At 43.7% G+C, this 12600-nt stretch overlaps 1 protein-coding gene across 5 annotated transcripts in view; it reads left to right on the forward strand.

The window, feature by feature from the left end:
• Nucleotides 1–5761: 5761 nt before the first annotated feature.
• CPT1A (carnitine palmitoyltransferase 1A) overlaps nucleotides 5762–12600 on the forward strand; it is a 40807-nt gene continuing 33968 nt past the window's right edge. For 2 of the 5 annotated variants that reach the window (XM_080594071.1, XM_080594068.1), the window contains exons 1-2: nucleotides 7267–7389; nucleotides 9039–9226. The gene's annotated coding sequence lies outside the window, so the exon portion shown is untranslated. Of the gene's footprint in view, nucleotides 5940–7266; nucleotides 7390–9038; nucleotides 9227–12600 lie in introns of those variants that run through there. The other 3 variants (XM_080594070.1, XM_080594067.1, XM_080594069.1) reach the window with 3 other exon arrangements.

Raw genomic sequence — 12600 nt, forward strand, 5'->3', positions numbered from 1 at the left:
AAAGTCCATAGTGCAGCAAGGAATTGAACTCACTTCCTTTGATTTCGGCTTGGACTCTAAACAGCAGATCAATCTCCTTCAGTCTGGGAATTACTGTAAGGCATATAATGGTATACTAGAAATGAAGCAAATATTCACAGATACTTGACAATGCCATTGTCCTCCCAGACCTACGTGGGTAGCAAACAAGTAGAAAATAGTACATACAGTATCTCTTACCCTAGGAGCCCAAAAAATCTGCAGTACAAACCCCTCAAGTTATGCCTAGTATTTGAAACCGTTAAAGGAAATTATGCTATTAATTTGTGGGTGAATGTTAGTCTGAGAGGCAAATTTTCTAGTGACAGTGGATTACTTGAAATGTTTTCCAAGTGGATGTGATGTCTTCCCAAAAGTACCTGCCAGATTCTTCAATTTGAACGAATACACTTCTAAATGAAATTCCAAATAACCTCTAAATAAACCTCTAATTTTGCTAGAAATAATGGTATGTATTTTCAGTCCAGATGATTTTCTTTCTCAAAGTTTTGCAGAATTTAGGGAGTGTCCCAAACACAACCACTATTAGGTTGCGACATTCACTAAAGCTTTTTCTAATTAATATACATGGACCTTTGGTATTGTATTTTTGACTTTTCCCTTACTTTAGATAATGCCTGACTACATGCTTCCCTTTCAAATCTTGGCCAGGCTCCATTTTGCTACTGTCAATATAACCTTAGGCACATGCTGTAAGGCTGTAAGTAATGCCCTTTATACCTGGGATGCCATCCATTTTCTCACATCAAAGATAGTATCAGATGATCCATATTCCTCACCCAATGTGACTGTGAAGGACAAATACTCAAATTCAGGGAAAAGAAACATCAGAAGGAGAGTTATGAAAAACAGATAATTTAAAAATCTCTGTGTGTGGGAGATCTAACATGTGCTGTCAATGTTCCTTCCAAATAGGCTCTTTACGTATTTTTCTGAGCAGAGGAATTCCTATGAGCTTGTCCAAAAGGACAGTCTCATCTGTATGGCATGGCAGTGCTGTTCATTTTGCTCTCAGTGTTCAATATGTATTAAAAATATATTAGAGAAGCAGTGCGCTGCTTGGAATGTAGTGTTTTAAGCATGCAGATGTCATGATTTCTTTTGGACTTTTTCTCAAATATTCTCAGGCACTTTTAAAATAATCTCAGTGGGTTCTATCATCATTACTTGATCATAAATGTAACCCTTTCTGTAAAACTTCTGTCAAAAAAACTTCAATTTTGACTGAATTCAAAACTTCAATTCAGTCAGCAACATGTTAGGCTTACATTTATACATTTCTCAGTGGGTATTGATTAGCTTTTCTGTTCACTTGGTCCAGGTCATATCTTTGGAGGTCATGTTGCAAAAGGTAGGAATATCTCATACGTACAAAATACTAAGGCCAGGCACTGGGAGCACAACCCTGGCCATGGAGAATTCTTGGGTCAAATCTGGCGAAATTAGGTGGGTTTTCACCACCTGAAGTTATCATTATGAAATTTTTAAAGCAACACTGTATTGCTTACTCATTGAGTGGCATCTGCGAGTGTTGACTTTCCAAAGATGCCCTAAGCCTAGTTTGACAGCCTAAACCATGGGGTTAGAGTAGTGGAAAGGTACTCTAAACAAAACCTGTCACATGTTCTGAGCAACCATTTCACAGTTTGAATGGATTGTAAAATCAAAATTCTCATCCCACTCCAGAAGAATTAATATACTAGAAGTTCAGTTCAAACAGTGGTATTGTTTAAGAGAAGAAGAGCATATTTATTTTCTTAGAACTTCTTTCTGCTGTTGAAGTCACAGATACGCATCGTATGCCTTCTGCTAGGTCTGAATGTCACAGGATAGGCTGATATCCCTGTTGACAATGCAGTCAAGCCATGTCAGTAGTGTCCATTTTATCTGGTTTAAAACAAAACAAAAAAAAGGCAGGGTAAGACATGACAACTCACTCTTTTCTGTTTAAATATCAGTTGGACTGCTACTATATCCTCATGAGAAAGTATTTAAGAATGAAAAAAAACCAAGCCAGATCAAAGTCTTCCTTTCCATTACTCTGCTGGTAGAGTTTAGCGTTAGTCAGTATTAACAATATTGGCTAAGATGGTTGACTCATAGTAGTAAGGGCCTGGGAGTCAGGATTGGTCTGAAACATATAAGAAAAGAAGGATGTGGCAATGCATGGGCATTATTTCTGGTAGGTAAAATCATTCAGGGATTTTCACTAGTCAGTATATGTGCTGTATGCAGTTCTGCAATGGCATCACATTTGATTTTGACATAAAATCCTGTACCTTTTGGCTACTGTATTTTGTAAAGACCTCCACTTTTCCTACGTCACCTCTCAGGTAAATGCATCTATTCTGTGAGTGTGTACGTGTGTATACTGTCAGGACCCAGAGCAGGCTCCTCAATGCCTCCGTGGCTTTTGGGTGCAAGGCCTCAGATACAGGGTGCAGGTTTCTGGCCTTGATAAGAGCTGTTAGGGGAGGATCTAAGGGCCCCAGGGGGGCTCCCTGCTTCACTTGGAAGGAGCTTTTCAGCTGAGGCTTTTGTCCTTGATGCCCTGGCCTTGCAGCCAGTCCCCTACCTGGCCACGCTCCCTGTTGATCTGGACCCTGACCCTGACTCAGTTTTCCAGCTTGACAACCTTGGACTTCCTCATTGCTGCAGACGTGTCAAATGATCTGGCTGACCCTGTTTACTGTCACTGGACCTGTTCTGCTCGCTTTGCTCAGGTGCCATGGGACGGTGCCCTTGTCAGGGAGGGCACTGCCTTGCCTGCCTTGCTCTCACCCTTGACTCCTGGCATACAAACATGCATGCACTTACCTGTCTACAAAAGTTGTATTTTGGAGCTGTTCTTCAGTTCGCTTACTACTGATGTGTTTTGCCACTCAAATTATCAGTGGTAAATTGCTGTGGGATGCTGGGTTACCTGTGGCTATGTGTTCTAATTATGAAATGGAAACCTTCATGTTCAGATATCACAGGAGATAACACAAAGGAAAATAAAATAAAAAGTCAAAGTATTGGTGCTGTTTAAAATGAAACTTTCTGACCAGCAAGCAAACTGGGACAATATCTGGTGAAGCAACTAAGACTACACCCAGTAATTGTGTGCTGAAAATATTGAACAATTCAATTCCAATAAGCAGAATAAATCAGTTTCAACACAATTCAAGACAGTTGGTTGTCTATATTAAAATTGCTTGACTTGACCTATTTGAGAAACTGAATGAATAAAACAATAATATTAATAAAAACAAAACAAAAACAAACAAACAAACAAAAAACACCAAAAGGGAACAATACAAAATCATGTTGAGGATAACCAACTTCCGAACATGATCCAAGCTTAAGGTTTAGTGATTTGACATCATTAAAATCTGTTAAAAAATAGATAAAAGCAAAAATAATGCCCAGAACAGTACTAGATAAGAAAAGCTGCTGCAAAGAAGCCATGTTGTGTGTACAGAAGTGAAGAAATCTTGAAGAACTGGGGTAAGCTGATCAGAAGGATTTAATTCGAGAGGTACATATCTATAATGATACACTTAAACTATTTCAGTCTGCCTAGGCACAGATAAATGTGACCTGTCATTGATTATTTTGATTTCTTTGGATTGTAAGAATTAGACTTAAATACTAGGAGGTCTTACGGCACCAAGCACATGTGATCAGTGCTAATGGTACTTCGTCTTTTTTTTTTTCTTTTTAGGAATTCAATATGTAAATTATGGGAAAAAAATTGACTTATCTTTGCTGGGCAGTGAAAGGTTAGAATTTCAGGCCGCATTGCAGGCTTGCAGCTCACTACAATTCCAGTCATGAGAAGCAGAATCACCTTATGTCCATTGATGAAGAGAAAGCGTAGTTAGCAGAGAGGATGGAGCAGTAGCCACAGTAAAAGATGGACCACGTTCTGATTAGGATGATCTTACTCCAGGAAGTATTTGACTTGTTTCATCTGGGTTAATGGGTGAATAGAGCCTGACCTAGGTGATAGTGGCGGGACCACTGGCAACTAGTCACAGGACTATCTGTAATGTTATGTTTACATCTGCCAGCAAAATAGAGCCAAGTCAGGTTTGGCTAAGAGAGACACAACCTCATGTAATGCAATGCTTTTCATGTCCTTATGGAGGTTAGCTGCAGGGGGCTTAGAATCATGACAAGTTTATCTAGGTGTTCCCTAATTCATGAGAAGAAAATAAACAACACCTGTTCCCAGCGGACTGATTCCTTCCTGATTACCGTGTAGATGAACATGTTGGCTGGGGACAAAGATATGAGGAAACTCCTGGTAGAATGAGAGAAAGCAGATTTACGTATGTGTAAACGTGTGTTTTTTGCTTGTTTAATATTTCAAAGGTAAAAAGCACCTGGACGAAAAAACAATCATCAACAAAAAACATCAAGACATTTTAGGTTGTCTTTGTGCATAATGATAAATATGCAGATGATTTTTTATTTTTAATCTTCTTGTAGAACACATACACCAAAGAGACAAAAGTTATTAATTACCTTCTTCTAACTCTTCAAGTTACATTATATATTTTTTAGCCATACCTGTTATGGCTAAATACATGTAAACATGGATGCTGCTGAACTTTGGGGCATAGTTGGGTTTGTGGTGATTTACTTATTTTTTATTTTTTTCCCCTTCCTCTTGCTAATACTAGTAGATCTAAATCTCCTCTCCTTGTTTTCTTCTGGGATTTATGCTTCTTCTTGGGGTAGTAACATCTTAAAATCACATCATTAGGCATGGAACACTGGAGGTGAAAATTCTGACCAGTAGTGTTTCGTTTTATTGACGTTGCATGATCTTAAGGATATGGGAGAGGCTCAGTGTGCAGTGTCCACGCTTCTGGATTTCATCATATGTTTGTGTGCTTTGGAGCCTTCAGGCACATCCTGGAAATTCCAGCTGGCAGGACTGTGGGGTTGGGTGGATCTGCCCACAAGGGAAAGATTATAAATCCCAAATTGTCCTAGTTCAGAACCTTCGTGTTGACACCACTGTAGTCTGACGTCATTTCAGAAAGGACAGAGCAGGCTTCCTGCACCTGTCATACTGAAATCAAACAGAGCATCTGAGATATTCAAGCTCTGACCTCTTGAAACCCAAAAGCGACTAGCCCATTGCAAGCATAAAATTCAATCATTTCAACTTTTGCATGCCATTCTGCACCGTGACTGACACTTTCATTTAGATCACTTCCATGATTTTGCATTTTTGGAAGACTGCAATTACTTTTGGGAAGCACCGAGCGTACCTCCTTCAGCCCCCTGCATTTGGTGCGCCCCCGCAGGGAGCCCATCTTGGCACCACAGACAGGTCCCCCATGTGCTATGTTACCCCAATTTACACCCGTATCCCAACAACTCTACACCCCCACTGCCTCTCCTCGCAATCCCTGGGGTTTTATCGCCCGGACACGGCCGCCTCCATGCCCCAGGAGCCCTGTGAGCCCCCTGACACCGCTCCCAACAACCCCAGCCCACCTCAGCCCCAAGACCCCCCCCCCCCCCCCCCCATTCCCCCCCCCATTCCCCCCCTCATTCCCCCCCCCCCCCCTCAGGCCGCCATAACACCTCCCTTCACATCCCGCCCCCCGGGCGCTGCCCGCCAATCACACCCCAGCACCCCCCACCGCCGGCCTATCAGCCCCCGCCGCCCTTCCCGCCCCTCCGCCCTGCCGGCGAATCCCCGCCCCCTTCTCCACAGGCAGCCAATGGCGGGGCGGGCGGCAAGCGCGGCTCCGGCGGGGCGTGTGAGGGGAGCGGCCGCCGCCCTCCCTCGCTCCCTCCCTCCCTCGCCGCCTCCCCGCTTCGCCGCCGGTCTCCTGCGCTCGGCCGGCTCCGGGCCGCCCCTTGTGCAGCCGCTGAGCGGCGGCGGCCCTCAGCAGGTGGGTGGGGGCCGGCTGGGCCGGGGGAGCCTCTCGAAGCGGGGCTGAGCCGCCGGCGTGCCCTCTGAGGTGTTCCCGGTGTGGGTAGCGGGAGGCGGCTGAGGGGCGGTGGGGACGGGGTTGTGGTGAGGGGGACACCGCGGCCCCGTGGGGAGCCGGGGCTGGTCCCCCCTGTTTTGGGCTCCAGAGCCTCCCCCCCAGGCTTTTTATCCCCGGTGGTGTTGCGCGGTGCCAAGTTCTGTGCGCCACCGGGCTGCGCGCTAACGCGGCTAAAAGCTGTGAAACTTACACAGAAATACCGTAGTCACCGTAAAAAGTGCTTTTGAGGTGTAATTCCGTGCGCGTTTTGCTCACGGGGCCCGGGTTTGCTGGGTGGGCGTGCTGAATAGGCTCGTTGCGGAAGGGAGAGGTCAGGTCTAGCAGCAGCTTTTGGTCTCCGTTTGCTCGCCACGTTTTTACGCACCGCGAATGTTTTGTGCCGTGTCTTCAGTTTTCAATGGAAAAATCAGCATTAAGTGTGACTTTGGTTATTTATACTGGCTGTGGTACTGGTGGTGGGGCTGCAGCGTCGGGTGCCTTTTTTGGGGAAGGAAAAAGTGCAAAGTAGGATGGAGAGAAGCGGCCCATTGCTCCTCTCACCTGGCAATTTATCAGCACTTGAAGGACGATCGTGTTGAAACTCTGCAGTGTAGAGGAAATTACTGTACAGGGGACTACTCATTTCCTTATCACGTGTGTAGGAGTGCAGCAGTGAGACTGGGAAAGATGTTTTGTGCTGGGTTTCTCAATTATATTTTCGTGTCTGCCCTCTTCAGTTTCTGGATCTATGCGCTCGTCTAACGTGGTCGTGTGTCCTCTGTCCACTGTGAATTGTACAGTAAGCACCGGGAATGTGTTCTTGATTCGTCGATACAACTAATCATTACCGAATTGTAATATTGCAGGTGATGTTGTAGGTGAGTGACGCGGCTCTCCGTTGATGCAGAAGTGTAACTTTACCTGCTCACACAGAAATAAGGCTCTGACAGAGCCGTGACCTGCTGCAAGAAGCAGCTGCGCTGGGAGCTCGGGGTCGTTTTGGGGTGTTACAGCCTCCTTCAGAGCATCCTCCTGCAAGAAAACGCTACTCCTAGGTTAAAAAAAAACCGTGACATCCAACAGCTGAGGCGTGTGAGCTCTGAGCAAACCCGAACGTGCCCCGAGCTGAGGGCGCTGCTGCTGCCTTTGGGGCAGCCCTCGGCTGCCAGCTCGGGCTCGGCGCCGCGACCTTTCACCCACTTCCCGGCAGCGGTCACGTGGCCCGGGAGGCGTGGTGACGAGGTGGTCCCGCCCCCAGGGGGCGTGGCCAGGGTGCCGGCTGCGGGCGTCCTGCGGCGGGGAGCGGGTCGGGACAAATCGGATCAGGCGGAATCGGATCAAGTCAGCCGCGCGTGGAGCGGCCGGAGGTCTGGTGCGTGCGTGGCAGAGGGGTGTTTGTGTTGGCTGCATGCAGGGGTGGCTGGAACGCTGCATCCCCAGCGTGGTGTGTGACCGGTTCTGGAAAGTCTTGCGTAAAGAGTGACCTAAGTGGAAGCTTTTATTTAAAGAAAATACGCTTTTTTCTTTCTTTTTTTTTTTTTTTATATTCTGAAGATACTGACTTTGCCCTGCACAGTGCTGTATCATAGTCCCGAACTCCAGAAAAACAAGATATATGGCTCAAAAGCGTCCCTCTTTTCAGTGTCTGGATTAACTTTATTTTGAATGGTTGGCTTAAATATTAGGAAAATGTTTAGATGTGGCTCTTCAGTATTCCGGACTTACATCCTTACACAGTAAACGATCATTGAACTACTGTAATAGTAATTCCTTCATTTTGTCCTTGGTCACCTGACATTGTGGTCATGTTTTTGGACTTCGGAGATGCTGGAGGATGGACATCTTGTCGGGCTGCTGAAAGTCCTGCAGTTCTAGAAACGTTTGTTACCACAGAGGGGATAAACATAATTCTTTACTGCATGAGCTTAGAAGCTAACTAGTGCAAAGGGAGAAAGACGAGAGAAAACTACTGTAATTAAATGCCTAAGTGATGTCTTTTATAGCAGTATTTAAAGTAACCAGATCCTAGTGCTTAGGTTTTTGAGGGGGGAGAGAGGTTTCTGCATAGTACAGTAGCTGTTCAGTGGTGTGTTTTTGTTTTTTTTTTTTTTTTTTTTTGGTGTGTGTGCTTATCTCTTACTCAGCAAGATTATTGTGAATTTTGAGAAGGTCAGAAGAGGTGGCTTGCTGGAATGTGTACTGTATAACATATTGCAATGGAGACTAGAATTATGTAAAATGTGTAGGAACAGTACAGTATGTCCAAACCTATAATGAAAATGTTGTAAATAATGACAATTGTAAGAGTTTCAGTTTTGATTACAGTTGTGGAGTGTGACTGAGGTTTTAGTTGTGGTTGGTTTTGATGGAGTGTACATTACAGAACCATGTTGTATAGCAGCATGCTATTTGGGAGGAGGAGAGAGGCCATATGATCCATAAACTGTAGGGATTAGCCTGGTAATTAGCATGTTGTTTCCTATACTTTCTCTTCTTTGCCTGGCTGTTTCCTAGGTGAGAAGCCAGCTTACTATCCGTGATCTTTCTCGTGGAGGTGTCACTGAAAGCAGTCTGTTCTGTGAACATAGCTCCAAGACATCCTGATAGTATCTGGTTTGACTGTAGTGGGAGTTTAAAGCCTTTAAGCAAACACTTGCATTTACTTGTCTTAAACTGCAAGATGAAACTAGCCTTGGAGTCAGGCACCCGAGATCACCTCTCTTACTGCAGCTAGCCAGCAACCACTAAATTCAGCCCCCAGAAATAACCGAGAGGGTAGCAGAGTAGTGGATGAACTTTGTTCATCCCATGGTTCTTTGCCATCTCGGAGCTGTTACATGCAGACAGATCAGTCCAGTTTATTCGTCCAGTGTAGTAAAAACCACTGTTTCAGAGCTGTCGTTTGTGACAATTTTCTCCTTTGGCATCAGTTCTCCCTAAACGGTTCCAGTCTGATCCAGTCCTGAGCCATTGAAAGCTGTGTGTGATTCGAAGTCCAAATTGTTTTTCTTTCTGTTTCAGAGCTACAGTTAACTGTTTGCCATTGCTGTAGCTTAATGGATATTAGCAGCTGACAGCATTGGAATGACTCTGGCTCTGAGCGCGTCCTGACCTCCCAAGAGTCCAGCTGCAGTGAGCCTGTGGGACGGAAGACTTCTGTGTGACAAGCAGGTTTCAAGTCCTTTTTTGAGGCAGACAGAGCTGTTCAGGTATGTTCACATTTCATTTGTTGGTCTGTTTGTTTGTCTGTGGGTGTTTTGTTGTTATCTCATCCTTCCACATATGCCTTTCATTACAGTTTAGCACTTGGGAAGGGGATCAAGAAATTGGGCCAAGATTCCAGAGAAGTTGCCTGCAGAGGGTAGCTAATCTATACCCAGAAGTGATCTTGGAAAATGCTGGACAGGTCACAAGCTGATAGCTTGGTCAGTGGGGCAGTACTGCTGAGGTGTTCTGATTTCAGTCTGCTGTGGGTGAGGTTTGCAGTGTTTCTGTACCTGTAGAAGCACATGTACTCAGGTCTGCTAGGCTTGGATCACAGCATTTGTTCATTTTTATATGTAAGGAATCCTTTAAAATATTGCAGTGTAAGGGGACCTCAGCCATAAGTGAGGATGAGAGAGATTAGAGCCAATGATTAGCAGTAACCAAAAAAAAAAAAAAAAAAAACAACAAACAACAAAAACAAACAAACAAAAAAACACCACCCTGCAAAACTTTCATAATGGGTGGTGAGGGAAAAGCTCCTTTTTCTTTGATGCTTTGGCTAAGCCACTTCACACGTTGGCCTAGTAGTCATATTTTGAGAACTTTGAGAGAGCTCATGCATAAATAAATATCACCTTCAGCTTCTAGGAGACTTAAACTGATTTTAGCTTGTTTCAGTCACAACTAACAAGGCATGAGAGGGCCTGTCAGTTTAATTTACAGATTAACATAGCATTCAATCGATTATCATTTAATGCAAATTCTAAAGGGGAGTGATCATTTGGTTCATTTTATTTCTATACAGTAGCCATTAGGTTCACCTGAGATGCCCTGCTGAGTGACTTTAATCTTCATGACTGTTTATTGCAAAGGCATGGCTTGGCTTTACTCCGCTCAGATTTCTCTTAATGATTTTGTGTCTGTAGACCTGTTAGAGTATGCTTAATCACTGTAAGGTAAGTGAGTTGTTGGTAAGACTTGGGCAGGAGTCTCAAGCATGATTAGTTATTACTGAAAGTTGGTATTCAAGGAAGCTAGTTAGAAATAGAGATTCTTAAGTGAATAACAGTGTTGGTTAATCTTTACAGCAAGTTCAGAAGTCAGCTACTTGCAAAATATCACGTGGCTTATGAATAAGCCCTCTACTCTTTCTAAGCTATTTTGTTACATTTTTGCAGAACTCTAATCTACACTGCAAGAAAGTGGCATTAGCTAGTAGAATATTCAACAAACAAATGTCTTTTTGGTCATGATTAAATGTTTCAGCTGTATATTTGATGCTGTTTACTGAAGATAGATCAAAAACTTAATTTCCTTTGGGAGGCGTAGTGACCTTTTTGGAAATTTTAACGCATGTACATTTAGACAACTTTTATCTTTGCGTGGATTTCTGTTGAACTGGATGCTTTATGTGTCGTTTTGAAGTTTTTTCAGCTGTGCATCAAAGGAGCACCAGATGCTTGTGAGTAAAAGTGTCTTTGGCATCCTCTGGTTAGCTGCCTGCCCTACCAAAATTCTGCCCTAATGCTAGAGGATAGGTTGTGTCAGGTGATGGTACGGAGGCACTCACATAAGAGCAGATGTGACTGAGTTACTGCATCGGTGCTGGATACTGCTGTACAGCGTATACTTCAGTGACTAAATCTGCTGTACTTGTAGCAAACTGTGAAAACGCCTCACTGAAGTCACATGAGCTTCGTTGTTGAACACAGGCTCTTGATTTGATAGGGCCAGTCACTGTTTTCCTTTCCTCTAGATATATACGTGCAGCATTAAGTTCTAAGGGCTCACTTTTTAGTAGGAGTTTGTATTGTTTCCCACCACTTGTATCAGAAATCTACCTGCTCTAGACTAACTAACTCTCATTCAACAATGTAGTGGTGTTCAAAATGACTACAAAAGTGTATAAACCTTGTATACTAACACACTGGTGCTTTTAGCGAGGACAAAGTTAGTGGAATAATGTTTAAAAAAAATCAGGTGAAGAATTGTCTGAAAAGTTCATGTAAAATCTGTGCGAAACGTACTGCAAAATCCAGCTGCTTTTGTTTTCCAGACTAATGCTATTCTTTTGTCAGTTGCAGAAAACTTGTTCCATTTAAACATCTGTTCCCAATTTGACTTCCAAGGTGTGCTGTTCTTTTAAAGCAATTGAATTGTTTATGCATAAGATTTCTTGTTCAGCCCTTATTTTTTTGAAGTAGATCTACTAAAAAAATCAAATTTCAGGAAGAATCTCTGGTAGCTATACAGTTAAAACTCTGTTTTTGAGAAAGTTTTTGTATTTGTGCTCAACGTGAGCAGCACTAATGGTGAACTAGGAGTTTTGTTCTACGTGCAGGCTCCGCTGTAAATGGGATGCTACAGATACTGACTGCTGGAGTTTGGATGCTTTGTGTTGTACTCAGGCCATCCCAAGGGACTTTCTAAACATCATTAAGGGGATAATGAACTTTGCACGACTTGATTGAGAACTTTGTTCTTCTTCTATATTGATGTTTTTTTATTTTCTTCTGAACCCAGCATTGAAATTCTAAACTTTGTCATTCTTTTCATGCCTTTGAAGGCGTTCTTCCAGCTCTCCGTGTATTCTTTCCTGAAATGCTATGCCTGGTACATAAATATGTAAAAGGAAGATTAGAGAAGAAAAGCATGGTATTTGTAAGGCACTTTGTGCAATTGCTTCTTTTTTTCTATTCTGCTCTGTGCGTAGTGCTTGTTTTCTTCTCCCTGACTGCAGGACTTGAGATCCTTGAATGCCAAGTGTCCCCTTGCTAAAAAGAATACAGGATTTTTGTGTTATTTTGCTCTTATGCCAACAGTTCCAGAATGGTTGAGGCTGGAAGGGATCTCTGGAGGTCCTCTTATCCAACTGCCCCACCACTGAAGCAAGATCACCTAGAACTGGTTGTCCAGGACCATGTCCAGAGATAGCTCTTGAATATCCCCAGGGACAGAGACTCCACAGTCTCTCTGGACAAGTAGCGCTGGGCCCCATCACAGTATAAAATAATTATATAAAAAATAAAAAATAATCCTCATGTTCAGATGGACCCTCCCGTGTTTCAGCGTGTGTCCAGTGCCTCTTGTTCTGGCACGGGGCACCACTGAAAAGAGCCTTACTCTGTCCTCTTTGCACCCTACCTTTCCGATATTTATACCCTTTGATAAGATCCCTCCTGAGCAAGCCTCTTCTCCAGGCTGAACAGCCATAGCTCTTTCAGCCTGTCTTCACAGGAGAGGTGTTCCAAGTCCTCTTAATCGCTCTTCGCTTAATGACTACTCTCTCCAGTAGCTTCATCTCTGGTACTGGGGAGCCTAAAACAGAATTCCAGATGGGGCCTCATTACCTCCCTTGACCTGTTGGCAAGGCTCT

Source organism: Anser brachyrhynchus (assembly GCF_964034855.1).
Source record: "Anser brachyrhynchus genome assembly, chromosome: 5".
In the NCBI taxonomy this organism is placed as follows: domain Eukaryota; kingdom Metazoa; phylum Chordata; class Aves; order Anseriformes; family Anatidae; genus Anser; species Anser brachyrhynchus.